Raw genomic sequence first — 17850 nt, forward strand, 5'->3', positions numbered from 1 at the left:
GTTCAGTGTGTGCCTGCCTCAAGCTTCAGCTCTACTTACGTTCGGCGTCCTGTGTGAACAAGGGCTTAGTGTGCATGCAGTAGGCTACAGTCTGCAGAGTTACTGCCAGTCATCTAAAGCCAAGCCATGCTGGAACGGGATAAGACAACTGCAGGGAACAGATGTGCGTGTTAACACACTCCATGACAACACTCCTACATGAAAGGAGTGTGTGTGTGTGTGTGTGTGTGTGTGTGTGTGTGTGTGTGTGTGTGTGTGTGTGTGTGTGTGTGTGTGTGTGTGTGTGTGTGTGTGTGCGTGTGTGTGTGAGAGAGAGTGAGTGAGTGAGTGAGTGAGTGAGTGAGTGAGTGAGTGAGTGAGTGAGTGAGTGAGTGAGAGAGAGAAAAGGCGAAAAGACTCGTCTTTTTATCTATCTTTTATTGCCTTATACACTCTTGGAAGATAGAGATCATGTTTTCTTCTGCAGTGGTGACCATATGAAGAGAACAAAACTGCTAGAGAAACATACATATTCTCAATACAATTCTTATAGTTGGGCATGTTCAGTTGCTTAGAAATAATCATTCCCTTTAAAATATTCTATTCATTAAACAATGTTTGTCAGATTTGACTGAATGTCAAGCTGACCAACCAACATTTGTGTGATCCTCCACCTGTCTTGTCAGTGTTTGTTGCCACCTGCTCACCTCCTGGCCTGCTTTAGTGTGTGCATGTTCTGACCTGCTCATTGTGTTTCATGATCATGCAGGCAGACTAAAGGCCCAATTATACTCCATTTTCATACTAAAATGAATGTGTCCATTTCAAACGGTGTAGTCGTCACTGCCCACATACTTCCATGCGTCTTTCACATTGGTATCATGTTAAGCAATGCGGAGAGTCAGATGTGTGAGTGTGTGCATGTGTGGTTCTGCTGCGTTTCATGCGTATCCGTAAGCTTTCAGAGGACGTACCGAAATATGCACGAAATGAATGCGGAGTATGGGCAGAAGGCTCTGTCCGTCTCCGTCTTTAATTTAGAGTATAATTTAGCCTTTAAGCAATACATCCATCAGTGGGCAGTAGAGAGTCAAATATGTTAGTGTGTGTGTGGTTCTGCTCCATTTCGTGTGTATCCGTAAGCTTTCAGAGGACAGACAGAAATAGGCACGGAATGAATGCAGATTACAGACAGACGGCTCTCTCCATCTCTGTTTTTAACATAGAATATAAGGTGGATATGTTTTTTTTCTTCTTATCATTATTATAATACAAAGCCAACATGAAACCACAATTCTATGCACGTATCTTCATAGGCAACTGGCCAGGTGTTACAGCAACACCATAGACGACACCATAGATAAAAATAGATGGACGTAGACACCGTGACGTGACCCATTGGTTTTTTGACTTGTGTTTTGAAGTCTCGAGGTTGGCATTTTCACTGTCACCAACTTCGTTATTTGGGGCTAGAAGTGACGTGAATTTGGACGAGAAGATCCACAGCATGGCTGCGCGAACACTGGACAGGCGCCCTAAGAACACACGCATCAAAACATAATAGTCTCCTTTATCATCTATCGTACTTGAAATGGGGCCATAATTTACAAAATGAACATCATGCTGTATACGAGGGATCAGCCGAGCAGCATTTTGGTAAACAAACTGTGTCACTGGGTGGCAACGGCAATGGAACCCTATGGAGCCTGAGTTTGAGCGTCTGACTCTAGCCGGCTGACCGCGTTTACAATTTAAAAACTGTGACAGTTCACAAAACTTTAACACGACATGCATTACATCAAACTCTTGAGCTAATTCTGCTCTCACGCAGAATGTCAAAATATAAGCGATGTGATGTATACTTTTTGAGATATTAATGTTTGTTTGGCACAACTCATACTAGTTAACTGCTGCGGGGTTACGCATTTTTGGGTGGCAGTGACGTCACGCTGATTCGTCCCATTGAAGAATACTTAAAACTAGAGGTTAAGACCATAAACTCATTAGCAAAGTGTGTACTGAGGTCATAAATGAAGTGAGAAGTCGTTTTCCAATTCACTTCCATGTAACCAGACTTCTTTTTGCAGCCAGTGGAGTCGCCCCTTGAGCAACACATTGAAATTGTTCAATTCTCATTGCAACTACAAAATGAACTATACTGGATAGTTTTTGGACAAAAGTTGTAAAATAGAATACTTTATTTCTCCCTATAGAAAAGTATGTGTTTGAAAACAAAGTTGAAATGCAATAAGTGGTAGGCCTATTTTAAAATCAAATTGCGATGCTATGTGTTTTTCCACACAATGATTAATGCTTCCAGGGGTTTTTGTGGTAAATAAAGTGCAATTGCATTATTTAAAAATGTTATAAAGCTGTACCACTTGAAATTTTCTGGGTGGCAAGATTAGAAATCCTGTTTAAAAATTAATGAATGCCATCTTAAATGCTATGAAACAAATATGAATATACAGAATGCGTTATTGTGGAGTTCAAATCGCATTGAAAATTGCTCTCCCCCTCTGTTGAAAACCTCACTTGACCCCACTACATGCCTCACCTTAACCCTTACATAGCCTAATCCAAACTGTAAGCCATTAGCATGCATTAACAGCCTGTAACACGAACCCTAAACTCGTTCTCACTTTGTAGGATTTCCAGTCTCTCCTTTAATTTGCTAAGTACAATAACACACAGTGGTGGGTATAGAATAACCTTACACAAAAATGGTACTCAAGTAAAAGTACAGTTACTTTATAATATATTTACTCAAGTAGAAGTTAAGTGAAGTACTCATAAAAATATTTACTTGAGTAAGAGTAAAATGTACAGTATCATGTAAAAACGTACTCAAGTAACTTCATGAGTAACTAGGTGCAATTTATTACGGTAACATATGACTCGCTACTCTACCTATAAATGGGCCAATGTAACTGAGTAAAAGTACATATATTTTATCACAAAATGTACTTGAGTAAGAGCAAGTATTCTGTGAAAAACGATTCAAGTACAACTTATTAAAAAATACTCAAGTTCATGTACCTGAGTAAATGTACTTACGTACTACCCCCCTCGGATAACACACATGCCCCCCCCCCCACACACACACACACACACATACTGACCTTATATGACAAAATGTGTGATGCTTGCTGTCTTTTATCCGTACTTACATTCTTTGTTATTCTCCAAAGCATTTTGTGACCCAAAGTATTTTGTTCAGCAACGGATATAATTAAATTTGACTTCATATCCCCTCTGTGACAGCTCCTTTGTTTAGTTTATTTGTTCTCTCTCTCTTTGTTCTTGTTCCTTTTTTCCCGTTCTTCTTTGAGGCATCAGAGAGCACCATGGAGGCTGTATAGTATATAGAGGGAACACGGTGTGAGGCATCAGAGAGCACCATGGAGGCTGTATAGTATATAGAGGGAACACGGTGTGAGGCATCAGAGAGCACCATGGAGGCTGTATAGTATATAGAGGGAACACGGTGTGAGGCATCAGAGAGCACCATGGAGGCTGTATAGTACAGTATATAGAGGGAACACGGTGTGAGGCATCAGAGAGCACCGTGGAGGCTGTATAGTATATAGAGGGAACACGGTGTGAGGCATCAGAGAGCACCGTGGAGGCTGTATATAGAGGGAACACGGTGTGAGGCATCAGAGAGCACCGTGGAGGCTGTATAGTATATAGAGGGAACACGGTGTGAGGCATCAGAGAGCACCGTGGAGGCTGTATATAGAGGGAACACGGTGTGAGGCATCAGAGAGCACCATGGAGGCTGTATAGTATATAGAGGGAACACGGTGTGAGGCATCAGAGAGCACCATGGAGGCTGTATAGTATATAGAGGGAACAAGGTGTGAGGCATCAGAGAGCACCATGGAGGCTGTATAGTATATAGAGGGAACACGGTGTGAGGCATCAGAGAGCACCATGGAGGCTGTATAGTATATAGAGGGAACAAGGTGTGAGGCATCAGAGAGCACCATGGAGGCTGTATAGTATATAGAGGGAACAAGGTGTGAGGCATCAGAGAGCACCATGGAGGCTGTATAGTATATAGAGGGAACAAGGTGTGAGGCATCAGAGAGCACCATGGAGGCTGTATAGTATATAGAGGGAACAAGGTGTGAGGCATCAGAGAGCACCGTGGAGGCTGTATAGTATATAGAGGGAACAAGGTGTGAGGCATCAGAGAGCACCGTGGAGGCTGTATATAGAGGGAACACGGTGTGAGGCATCAGAGAGCACCATGGAGGCTGTATAGTATATAGAGGGAACACGGTGTGAGGCATCAGAGAGCACCGTGGAGGCTGTATAGTATATAGAGGGAACAAGGTGTGAGGCATCAGAGAGCACCGTGGAGGCTGTATATAGAGGGAACACGGTGTGAGGCATCAGAGAGCACCATGGAGGCTGTATAGTATATAGAGGGAACACGGTGTGAGGCATCAGAGAGCACCGTGGAGGCTGTATAGTATATAGAGGGAACAAGGTGTGAGGCATCAGAGAGGCAGCATGGAGGATGTATAGTATATAGAGGGAACACGGTGTGAGGCATCAGAGAGCACCGTGGAGGCTGTATAGTATATAGAGGGAACACGGTGTGAGGCATCAGAGAGCACCGTGGAGGCTGTATAGTATATAGAGGGAACACGGTGTGAGGCATCAGAGAGCACCATGGAGGCTGTATAGTATATAGAGGGAACACGGTGTGAGGCATCAGAGAGGCACCGTGGAGGCTGTATAGTATATAGAGGGAATAAGGTGTGAGGCATCAGAGAGGCACCATGGAGGCTGTATAGTATATAGAGGGAACACGGTGTGAGGCATCAGAGAGCACCGTGGAGGCTGTATAGTATATAGAGGGAACACGGTGTGAGGCATCAGAGAGCACCATGGAGGCTGTATAGTATATAGAGGGAACAAGGTGTGAGGCATCAGAGAGCACCATGGAGGCTGTATAGTATATAGAGGGAACACGGTGTGAGGCATCAGAGAGCACCGTGGAGGCTGTATAGTATATAGAGGGAACACGGTGTGAGGCATCAGAGAGCACCGTGGAGGCTGTATAGTATATAGAGGGAACACGGTGTGAGGCATCAGAGAGCACCGTGGAGGCTGTATATAGAGGGAACACGGTGTGAGGCATCAGAGAGCACCGTGGAGGCTGTATAGTATATAGAGGGAACACGGTGTGAGGCATCAGAGAGCACCGTGGAGGCTGTATAGTATATAGAGGGAACACGGTGTGAGGCATCAGAGAGCACCATGGAGGCTGTATAGTATATAGAGGGAACACGGTGTGAGGCATCAGAGAGCACCATGGAGGCTGTATAGTATATAGAGGGAACACGGTGTGAGGCATCAGAGAGCACCATGGAGGCTGTATAGTATATAGAGGGAACACGGTGTGAGGCATCAGAGAGGCACCATGGAGGCTGTATAGTATATAGAGGGAACACGGTGTGAGGCATCAGAGAGCACCATGGAGGCTGTATAGTATATAGAGGGAACACGGTGTGAGGCATCAGAGAGCACCATGGAGGCTGTATAGTATATAGAGGGAACAAGGTGTGAGGCATCAGAGAGCACCATGGAGGCTGTATAGTATATAGAGGGAACACGGTGTGAGGCATCAGAGAGCACCATGGAGGCTGTATAGTATATAGAGGGAACACGGTGTGAGGCATCAGAGAGCACCGTGGAGGCTGTATAGTATATAGAGGGAACACGGTGTGAGGCATCAGAGAGCACCATGGAGGCTGTATAGTATATAGAGGGAACACGGTGTGAGGCATCAGAGAGCACCGTGGAGGCTGTATAGTATATAGAGGGAACAAGGTGTGAGGCATCAGAGAGCACCATGGAGGCTGTATAGTATATAGAGGGAACACGGTGTGAGGCATCAGAGAGCACCGTGGAGGCTGTATAGTATATAGAGGGAACACGGTGTGAGGCATCAGAGAGGCACCATGGAGGCTGTATAGTATATAGAGGGAACACGGTGTGCTGCATTCTGCCCAAAACTCTGGTGGATTGGTCCTTTACCAGCTGGTGAGAAATGGTGGTGAATGGCGGGTGATTGAATGTTGGGAATGCCACAGGATGGCAGCCAGCAGGCGCACGGCAGGATGGTGTGGTGGCAGGAGGGGGACAGATGAGATTGATGGACGAGAGGGAGGGGTGAGGAGAGTAACACTGTCTCTGTTTGTCTCCAAGGCATTTAACCATCGCTCCCCAAGGCTTTGCCACTGCACCTGGATCAGCACAGCAGCCCCAAAAAAGATTCTTAAAAACTCCTGACGCAGGAAAAGGAGCGTGATCTATACAGGCTCTCATAGCATTCTAATTATGTTCATAGTTATAACCAATAGTGTCAAGTACAACATACAGTCAGTGGACACCGTAAGGCAAACATCAATATATGAGCTTTATTCAAACAGTAAAGCCCAATTTATGGTTCATTGCTCAACACTTTTGAAATTGTCTCAACAGATATGACGTCTGTAGCGACAGAAAGAAGTGTGTCTCTCGAGACTTTTCTTTGGTATTGCCTACCTGGTGAATGTCACGGACACCATCATATTTTGTCACACACTGTGATTGCCTAGAGGTAGAGTTCCATCAGTGTTAAGTTAAGTTTAGTTGGATCACCATTAGCTACAGCATTGCACCAGATACTTTTCCTGGTGTCCACAAGCCTAGATGTTCCTCTCCAAGGAAATTGATGTTGATCCAACTCCACAGCAGCAAAGAACGAGGGATTGATGAGATCCGTCCAGAAATGCTGAAGGCTCTGGGTGTTGACGGGCTGTCATGAACATTGCATGGAAGTCTGGAGCAGTGCCAAAGGAGTGGTGGACTGGGGTGGTGGTTCCCCTGTTCAAAAAGGGGGACCAAAGAGTGTGTGCCAACTACAGAGGCATCATCATCATGTGCATGCACGTGTGTGTATGTGCACTGCAGCAGTTGTTATGTAGTGTCAGATCGCTGGTTCCCAAACACCTAGGTTGGATTTGGTGGTGGACTACACTCTAACGACAGTCACAGTAGCACAGATGGTCAGCCAGACATCAGCCACAGCCAGAACTGTGTGTGTGTGTGTGTGTGTGTGTGTGTGTGTGTGTGTGTGTGTGTGTCTGTGTGTGTGTGTGTGTGTGTGTGCGTGCGCATGCGTGTGGTCACCTGTGTGTGTGAGCGAGAGGGAGACTCTGTTGGCAGAAGGCTCAGTGAGACAACAACAAAGCGAGGTGAGTATAGTGGAGCTGCCAGGATGGAGAGAAGCCACAGACCTCCACATTAGATGACAAGACCAGATCAGGAGAAAAAACACAATCCTGCTTCAATAAGAAACACAACTTACTAGAAAAGGGCACTAGATCTCCGCCAAGCACCGCTACGCCTCACCATGACCAAACCCAAACGATCTCCGCCAGGCACCACTACAACTAACCATGGCCAAACCCAACTGATCTCCACCAGGCACGACGCCTAACCATGGTCAAACCCAAACCCAAATGATCTCCATCAGGCACTGCTACGCCTAACTATGGCCAAACCCAACTGATCTCCGTCAGGCACTGCTACACTTAACCATGGCCAAACTCAAACCCAACTGATCTGCACCAGGCACTACGCCTAACCATGGCCAAACCCAAACCCAAATGATCTCCATCAGGCACTGCTACGCCTAACTATGGCCAAACCCAACTGATCTCCGTCAGACACTGCTACACTTAACCATGGCCAAACTCAAACCCAACTGATCTCCACCAGGCACTACGCCTAACCATGGCCAAACCCAACTGATCTGCACCAGGCACCACTACGCCTAACCATGGCCAAACCCAACTGATCTGCACCAGGCACCACTACGCCTAACCATGGCCAAACCCAACTGATCTGCACCAGGCACCACTACGCCTAACCATGGCCAAACCCAACTGATCTGCACCAGGCACCACTACGCCTAACCATGGCCAAACCCAAACCAAACCGAACTCCGTCAGGCATCGCTACGCCTAACTATGGCCAAACCCAACTGATCTGCACCAGGTACCACTACGCCTAACCATGGCCAAACCCAAACCAAACCGAACTCCGTCAGGCACCGCTACGCCTAACTATGGCCAAACCCAACTGATCTGCACCAGGCACCACTACGCTTAACCATGGCCAAACCCAAACCGCGAAGGGAACCGCTTGCCGATAACAAGGCAACATCAAACTGCCACATAGGGCCCAGACATCGAGTGGTGAGAAGGCCCTATAATTGTTCTCCGAAAGGTTTTTATTATTGTTTTGAGCTTTTGTGACGGAAAGCAGACAGACAGGGTAAACAAATACAGCGGCCATTTTCTCACTGTCGCTATGATATAATAACGATATGAGTTGCTGCCATGGATGTATTAAAATAACTGGATAGGGGACGAGCCACGCCCACCCATGCATTCGGTCGGAGGCTGCTCACTGGCGCATGAAGCCATCATGGGGGGGTTTTCTTCCTGGTTTTACTTCCTGACCATGCGGCCCAAGGCGATGTGTGCCATGACGTATTCCATGACGTCTCCCACCCCTCCCACCCATGGATGTATTAAAAGAAGGAAATACACCCGTATACGGCTCTTAGTGGCTTCTGAAGAAGAAATTACCCCATCATTTTTTTTTTGATAATTAAAAGAGTCGTTTTATACTTTGAGTGACACCCGGAAAAAATTCCCCTGGGTTTAACAGCTGCCGGGATCCCCATGCAAGTGGATGGGAATTTTCCTTTCTGGGCTGCATGGCGTCACGTGACTTGCAATACAGAGCTTCGCCACCATGTTCAAATGGCTTCACAGCCCAGCGCTATTCCTGGGGCCTTGGTTGCTGCATGTTAGAAAATAAGCCATTTACAGGACGTAAAAATAGGCACTTTTTTAGTGCAACGATAACGTTATAGTGCATCGATTTCCCAAAAAACATTTTCAGGTTAGCTAAAAATCATTTAAAAATAAAGCTGAAAATAAGGTCCAGGTTGTAAAAAAAAAAAATCTTCTTTAATCGGAACCGCCTCAAACTTGTGCAGCATATACAAAAGACCATAACGATGAAAAGTGATCAGAAGCTTGAGCAATGAGGCAACTGTAAGACAGAAGGGGAAAGTGAGAGGAGTGTGATGGGCTGAAGAGAGGAAGACAAAAAGGGCTAAAGGTGGAGGGTTACACTGAACATGGACAGACTTCACAGAGCCGGCAAACTAAAAGTGTGTGTGTGTGTGTGTGTGTGTGTGTGTGTGTGTGTGTGTGTGTGTGTGTGTGTGTGGAAAAGGAGGATGAGGGGTACACTAATCAGCCCCCTTGGTAAACACTTGGAGATTGACAGGCAAAGCTGGGGAAATATAATCGACTTGGCTTAAAGGCTCAAGCTCCTCTCAACATACAATTTGCAGAGTGCAATGGTGTAAATAACAGTTAAACCTCCCTCTGGGGTACCTGCTTACGTGAGTGTGTGTGTGTGTGTGTGTGTGTGTGTGTGTGTGTGTGTGTGTGTGTGTGTGTGTGTGTGCAGGAGGGGTGTTGAAAGAGAAGGTGACAGTTTTAGGGGAGTGAGCAGCGATCTGAATGTGTGATATTCAATCTGCAGCTCCAGCTGACACGATACTGTACAACCAACCTCTTACCATTATGCACAATTATAAAGTCGAGCTGAAACGGTGTTTTGAGAGTATATCTGACTTCCTCGCCGTGACATATTTCTGAGTGAAACAGGATAGAGGCGGGACATAACGTTTGGAGGAGTCTGATTTGACCGTTGAAAAGTGGGCGTGTCTGGGACAAGGGACTGACTGAATGCGAGACGAGTCGAGTGGACCCAGGCAACTGCCTCCGAGCAGAGGGAGACAGCAGTCTGCATAATAATGTATCTTATCTGACTGACAAATCTGAAAGCTACCGGTCACGTATCAGAATCAGCTTTATTGGCCAAGTATGTAGACATACAAAGAATTGGACTCCAGTATACATTGCTCTCAATGTACTTAGACAGGAAAAAGAAAAGGTATGCATACAAGCTAAAATTAACAAACAAGGACAGCGAGCAGGGGTACAAAAAACAATACAATTATACAATATAATTCAATCACAGTCTATTTTACCATCACAATAAAATGTAAATCCAGCCCCGTGGACTGCGTGCTTGCTGGCTGGCTAACTGCAACCAGCACCAGAGCAGAGTACCGGCTGATGGTTTCCCCCCGGGCAGAGAGGCACTTCCTAGCCAAGGGAGAGGGCCGGCCGGGAAGCCTGTCACGAGTCGCGGTAAACAGCGATATTCCTGGAATGCAAGTTATAACCATCCAATTACAGTACATATCCTTTCCATCTACATTAAACATTTTTTCTTTCTTTGCATGCTTATTTACAAAGTCATATTATAGTAACATTTATGGACTAGCAATGATGGCCCATCTTGCCATTTTGCAAAGCATTCTTGGAATTTTCTAGGATGGGTGGATCTTATGATATTGGTTGACATTGGTTAGTACAAGCTGACGTAAGCACACTGCATATTTTGTTTTACAGGAAGAAAACATTTTTGTGTGTGTCATATATTGCATACTTACCCCTGGTATGTTTGTATACTGTAAACGTCTCCCTATGTACGGAAGTTCCTAGCAACTCCCCGGCTGTAGTAGTTGCGTGTGCAGGGTTGCCAACTTTGGGTACCTGGCTGGATTGAGATTTTTATGGCATGGGTCATACGTACGTACATGCACTTATAACATGTAAGCATGGGTCATACGTACATGCACTTATCACATGTAAGCATGGGTCATACGTACGTACATGCACTTATCACATGTAAGCATGGGTCATACGTACATGCACTTATCACATGTAAGCATGGGTCATACGTACGTACATGCACTTATCACATGTAAGCATGGGTCATACGTACATGCACTTATCACATGTAAGCATGGGTCATACGTACGTACATGCACTTATCACATGTAAGCATGGGTCATACGTACATGCACTTATCACATGTAAGCATGGGTCATACGTACATGCACTTATCACATGTAAGCATGGGTCATACGTACATGCACTTATCACATGTAAGCATGGGTCATACGTACATGCACTTATCACATGTAAGTGACTCAATTGACCATCAGGCTTTAAAAAAATATGCAGCTTGAGATTACACATGTGGCGGGAGCATACACACACACGTGCATGTGTACACACACACACAATGCCATCTTGTTCCCGTGGAAATGGATTTAATTGCCATCCATCACAAAGAGACAGAAAGCTGTCTTTTCTGAGTGGTAACACATCGGCCTACAAAGATGCCCACAAACTGCACACCGAGACAAGTGCACCTGCTCCACAGAAGAAACAGCCACACACGCTACTACATACATCAAGAACAAAGCCATGATGCATTCTTTTCATTCATTTCTCTTTGTTTGTTTTCCCCTGATATAAAATTCCATTAGTGGTGGAGGCGTCTCCCCTCTGTCCCCCTGCTTCCTCTCCTCCTCTCTCTCTCTTTCTCTCTCGCTCTCTCTTTGTATCTGCCTCTTCCCTCCCTCTGATGTGACTGGTGCTCTGGAATACTCATACTGAAGAACCACAAGGCTGAAAAGCAGGTTTTTGCTCACTGGCCAAGCCACAGCATTTTCTCTCTCTCTCTCTCTCGAATTAAGATTAGTGTTTGACATGAGGTCTCCACTACTGTTAATTTTGTCTGTTTTTTTATTTGGTCTTAGTTTTATTCTTGTGTCAAATGCCCTTGTTAGTTTTTATCATATTTAGTTAACCTCATCCTGTTTTTATTTAGTTACATTTTAGTCGACTAAAAGAGGCTATTTTAGTCTCATCTTAGTCAAAGAAAACCGTAACTATTGTTTCTCTCGAATTTCCAAACTCATTGGATCTGCAGATGAATAGATTTCCTCATGATTTTATTATGCCTCCACCGGCGATAGCCAGGTCAGAGGCATTATGGATTCGGGTTGTCCATACGTATACAGGCACAGAGGTACCTTAAGGGTCAGTGCTCGGTCCCCTTCTCTTCTCGATCTACACGCCTTACTTGGTGCAATCATCCGCTCCTCATATCACTGTTATGCTGACGATACCCAGCTCTTCATATCTTTCCCGCCGGATGACCCCACGGTCTCAGCGCATATCTCATCATGCCTTGCAGATATCTCTGCCTGGATGAAAGAACGCCACCTTCAGCTTAACATCTCTAAGACTGAGCTCCTTGTCATCCCTGGCAAGTCACTCTATACAACAGCAGATCAATATCAAGCTCAATTCAACCCAACTCGTGCCCACAAAGTCTGCCCGAAACCTGGGTGTCATGATTGATGACCAACTATCCCTCAAGGTCCACGTGGCCTCAATCACTCAGTCGTGCCGATTTACCCTGTACAACATCAGGAGAATTAGACCCTACCCATGAGCACGCAGCACAACTCCTGGTTCAGGCTCTTGTGTTATCACGCATTGACTGCTGCAACTCCCGACTGGCAGGCCTCCCTGCATGTACCTTCAAACCTCTGCAGATGATCCAGAACGCGACGGCGCATCTGGTCTTCAACCAGCCCAAAAGAACACGTCACACCGCTGCTCATTACCCTCCAGTGGCTCCCAGTAGCTGCCCACATCAAATTCAAAGCCTTGAGACTCGCTTACAAAACTGCAACAAAAACAGCGCCTGCCTATACCTGAACTCCCTTATTCAGGTCTACACCCCCCTCCTGCCTATACCTGAACTCCATTATTCAGGTCTACACCCCCTCCTGCCTATACCTGAACTCCATTATTCAGGTCTACACCCCATCCTGCCTATACCTGAACTCCATTATTCAGGTCTACACCCCCCTCCTGCCTACCTGAACTCCATTATTCAGGTCTACACCCCCCTCCTGCCTATACCTGAACTCCATTATTCAGGTCTACACCCCCTCCTGCCTATACCTGAACTCCATTATTCAGGTCTACACCCCCCTCCTGCCTACCTGAACTCCCTTATTCAGGTCTACACCCCCCTCCTGCCTACCTGAACTCCATTATTCGGGTCTACACCCCCCTCCTGCCTATACCTGAACTCCATTATTCAGGTCTACACCCCCTCCTGCCTACCTGAACTCCATTATTCGGGTCTACACCCCCCTCCTGCCTACCTGAACTCCCTTATTCAGGTCTACACCCCCCTCCTGCCTACCTGAACTCCATTATTCGGGTCTACACCCCCCTCCTGCCTACCTGAACTCCATTATTCAGGTCTACACCCCCTCCTGCCTACCTGAACTCCATTATTCGGGTCTACACCCCCCTCCTGCCTACCTGAACTCCCTTATTCAGGTCTACACCCCCCTCCTGCCTACCTGAACTCCCTTATTCAGGTCTACACCCCATCCTGCCTATACCTGAACTCCATTATTCAGGTCTACACCCCCCTCCTGCCTATACCTGAACTCCCTTATTCAGGTCTACACCCCCCTCCGCTCACTACGCTCTGCCAATGAAAGCCTCCTGGCACTTCCGCCACTAAAGGGCCCTAAGTCTAGCTAAACTCTTAATAATAATAGTGAGTAAACCCGAATAGGCAATAATAAGCTACGTTTGACAAAAACAATATTTACAAAGCGAATCTGATGAAGTATTATGCGAAACACATTGTTCGCTCCTTGCTTTTTTAAAGTAATCTATTAATAAAAATAAGTGTCAATCATGATATCCTGATGTGCGCTGGATTATAAATGTTATTATAGGCCACACTTAAAATGCACAAAAAAATATCTTAGGGGTCCCTGCTCTGTTTCTCTATCTACCAAGGGGTCCTTGGGCTGACAAAGGTTGAAGACCCATGGTTTATGAAGAGAGTCAGATGTTTGTTTTTCATGAGCTATGAGTCATCTGACTAGGTCCAACACCCATAAAGTAACATCAGGAGAAATGGGCCTGGTTTTGAAAAAGCACAGATTAGTGGAGATAATTAAATCCCCCAACCTGTTTTCTCCATAGCATGCTGTCATATTTAATAACTGAATCCTGAGCCTAATAAAAGGGCTGCAGGGTTAGAATGAATGGCACCTTCTTACTAATGAATCACACATCATTAATGTGAGACACCGAGGACTCAGACAGTAGAGGAGAGTCACTGGTTGCCCTCCATGGATGCCATATGTTGTCGATTGAGCTGTTGTGGAGTTTGTTATGGTCAAGCTGCGACCTTAATCAACATGGCATACACTGCATTAACATTCAAAATTAATTTGACCCTAGAAAACAAGAGGACAACCTCCTGGGAAATGCATACAGGTTACAGCTTAATGGAACAGTTGACTGATTGAGGCAATGTAAATATTCTAGTAACTGGGGCCTGCAGGAGAGGCACCATCTGCATCTTTTCACTGGAAAATAATGTTTTCTTAGGGTGCATTCTCACTGGGAACGATTGCTTTTGTTCCGTTCCGTTCCGCACCCGGGAACGATTACGCACACTTGATTCCTAGGCTCGCCCAGCTGGCCCTGCAGCTCACATACGCGCTGCTCCTTGATGGCATACTTCAGGGATGCTGGATCACATGTGTTCGCATTCGCAGCTCGGCCGCTGGGCGGCCGTGCCCGCAGCTCGGCTGCTGTGTGGCCAATGAGACCAGCATCACTGATGATGTCAGATTTATATGATGTCACAGTGAGATTTATGACATCACTGATGATGGCACAGTGGGATTTATGACATCACTGATGATGTCACAGTGGGATTTATGACATCACTGGGATTTATTTAATCAAAGTTTATTTTCAATTTTTCAACATAAAAACATGGTATTTCAAGAAAGAATGAACTGAAGATTGGGCTCATAGCTCCAATATCCCTCCCCTTCATCTCCCCCCCACCCCACAAGCCCATTAAAAAAACAAAACAGAAACAAAAAACAGGAAAAGAAAATACACACAGCATATTCCCAACTTGGCAAGAGGCATCTCGAGAGCATTTGTGTTGAATCACTTTCCCACATACATACTCATTCATACACACACACACACACACTACAATGGGAAGAGAGAGAGGGAGGGAAAGAGGGATAAAAATCAATATAAAAGTAAATAAACAAATACAAAGAAACAGAATACTAGTCCATTCCAGCTAATAGCTGGGCATCTAAAGCCTCTACAAAATCAAGAAACGGCCTCCATGTTGAATAGAATTTGGAAACTGATCCTCTCATGGTATGTCTGACTTTTTCTAATTTTAATGACTGCATAACCTCCTTAATCCAACGTGCAAAAGTGGGCGGGGAAGCATCTTTCCATTTGGATAATATCAATCTCCTAGCTAATAAAGTAGTGTAGGCTACTAGATTTAACTGAGCAGCACTTAATTGTGCACCAGCTGGAACGACCCCGAAGATGGCACTCCAAGGGGAGGGTTCTAAATGATACTGCAAAATAGTGGCCAGGGCCTCAAAAATAAACTGCCAGAACTGAGCTAATTTCGGGCATGACCAGAACATATGACCAAGACTGGCGGTTGTTTGTTTGCATCTATCACAAGTTGGGTCTAGCTCTGGATTCATTTTAGCCAGTTTTTCTTTAGAGTAATGAAGACGATGAACCACTTTAAACTGAATAACACAATGTCGCAAGCATACTGAAGAAGAATGTATTCTCTTAATTGCTAAATCCCATACTTCCTCAGAGATAGGCATTTCCATATCCTTCTCCCATCTATTTTTGAGGGGTTCAAATACGACTTGGTCAAGAGTGTTAATTATAAGGTAAAGCATACCAATATACCCTTTTATAGCCGGATTCAATTTAAGGATACGGTCCAAGTGGTTTTCGGGTGGACGCCCTGGAAACTGGCCCAAATTGGACCGAGAAAAGTTACGAATCTGCAGATATCTAAAAAAGTGCGATGGGGGTAGGCTAAACTTATCAGAGAGCTGATCAAAGGATGCAAAGGTGTCCTCAATAAATAAATCCTCTAGAGTAGATATTCCCTTCAGTCTCCAAAGTTCAAAAGTACTGTCAGAAATAGAAGAGGGGATCACTGGGATTTATGACATCACTGATGATGTAACAGTGGGATTTATGACATCACTGATGATGTCACAGTGGGATTTATGACATCAAAGTGGGACAATCACAGTGGGACAGAGAAACAAACAGAGCCCTAGCTCCCATTTATATACTGATGATGATGTCACTGTTGACATTGTGACATCATCAGTGATTTACGGCACTCAATGATGATGCCATCAGTGATATCATTCGAGCACTCGGGGATGATGTCATCAGTGATGTTCCTCGAGCAATTGTGATGTTATCAGTGAGTGATGTCATCAGTGATGTCATGAGTGTTGATGCCTGGTGACACTACCAATGCAAAATAATTATAATTTGAGAACTACATGCTACTAGACTTTATCGAGCTAGAGCTCTACAGGATGCAGGACGTTATAAACTCAGTGAAAGGCACGGCCCTGGGAGTGGCTGAGTTTCTCACTCCAGTTTTGAAGGAATCGAAATTCAAAGAGACTGGAGTAATTACACCAGTAGAGTTTGTAGCTGCTGGTGATCACCTGGTTCACCACTGCCCCACATGGAAATGGGCGTCTGGGGAAGATGCCAAAGTGAAGCCATATTTGCCCCGGGATAAACAGTTTCTCTTAACGCGCAATGTTCCCTGTTACAAGCGCTGTAAAGGGATGGAGTATTCAGACGAGCTGGAAGCCATTATAGAGGAGGATGATGAAGATGGGGGCTGGGTGGACACCTACCACAACTCAGGTGTGTTAGGAGTTACAGATATGGTACAAGAAATCTCCTTGGACAACAACGACATCAATATGAATGCCAATTCTGCAGCATGTGGCAATGATGATGATGATGACGAAGACAGAGAGGCAGCAGATATGGAAGAATATGAGGAAAGTGGCCTATTGGAAACGGATGAGGCAACCTTGGACACCAGTAAAATGGTAGAATCTAAAGCCAAAGCTGAGCCCGGGAGTGAAGATGCCATTCTTCAGACTAGAACATACGACCTGTACATTACATATGATAAATACTACCAGACGCCTCGACTCTGGCTGTTTGGATACGATGAGGACAGGCAGCCATTGAGCGTAGAACAGATGTACGAGGACATCAGCCAAGACCATGTGAAGAAAACGGTCACCATCGAGAACCACCCCCACCTTCCTCCTCCGGCCATGTGCTCTGTGCACCCCTGCAGACATGCTGAAGTCATGAAAAAGATTATTGAGACTGTGGCGAAGGGAGGAGGACAACTTGCAGTGCATATGTATCTTTTGATTTTCTTGAAGTTTGTCCAGGCAGTCATTCCCACAATAGAATACGACTACACAAGGCACTTCACCATGTAGCTTCAACCATGCAAATGTGCTTCTGCAGATAGAGATACCTTTAACTCTTTACACGCCAATAATCTATATGATAGATGGCTGTTACACACCTTGTGAAATAGTACAGCACTTCCAGGGTTAAAAACATGTGATGGTGAGGTGCCACCAAAGCCAGGAAGCAGAGGAAAGCAACAGTCTCCCTTTAACAAAACTCCAAGCTTGGTGGTCAAAGTGCTGGTACCAGCAGCTTTAACGCACCTGATGGCACTGAGAATGCAGACTCGATGACAGCAGAGCAGCCTCTCAATCATAGTTAAAGGATTCTTTTCACAAGGCCCTCACGCTGTGGAGACTTCTCTCCATACTTGTTTTGCTAGAGCTTAGCGCTGCCTTTGATACCATTGACCATCATATCCTATTACAAAGACTAGAACATTACATTTTGCATTCAAGGATGGCTTTACCGATTATCAACCCACTTT

At 45.3% G+C, this 17850-nt stretch overlaps 1 pseudogene across 1 annotated transcript; it reads left to right on the forward strand.

Moving 5' to 3' along the window:
• The first annotated feature begins 16447 nt into the window (after positions 1-16447).
• On the forward strand, positions 16448-17389 carry LOC310789937 (ubiquitin-like-conjugating enzyme ATG3 pseudogene; annotated as a pseudogene). The gene has a single exon. The product of its transcript is annotated as a ubiquitin-like-conjugating enzyme ATG3 pseudogene (transcript).
• Positions 17390-17850: the final 461 nt, after the last annotated feature.

Source organism: Poromitra crassiceps (genome assembly GCF_964638095.1).
Source record: "Poromitra crassiceps genome assembly, chromosome: 15".
NCBI classification, from domain to species: domain Eukaryota; kingdom Metazoa; phylum Chordata; class Actinopteri; order Beryciformes; family Melamphaidae; genus Poromitra; species Poromitra crassiceps.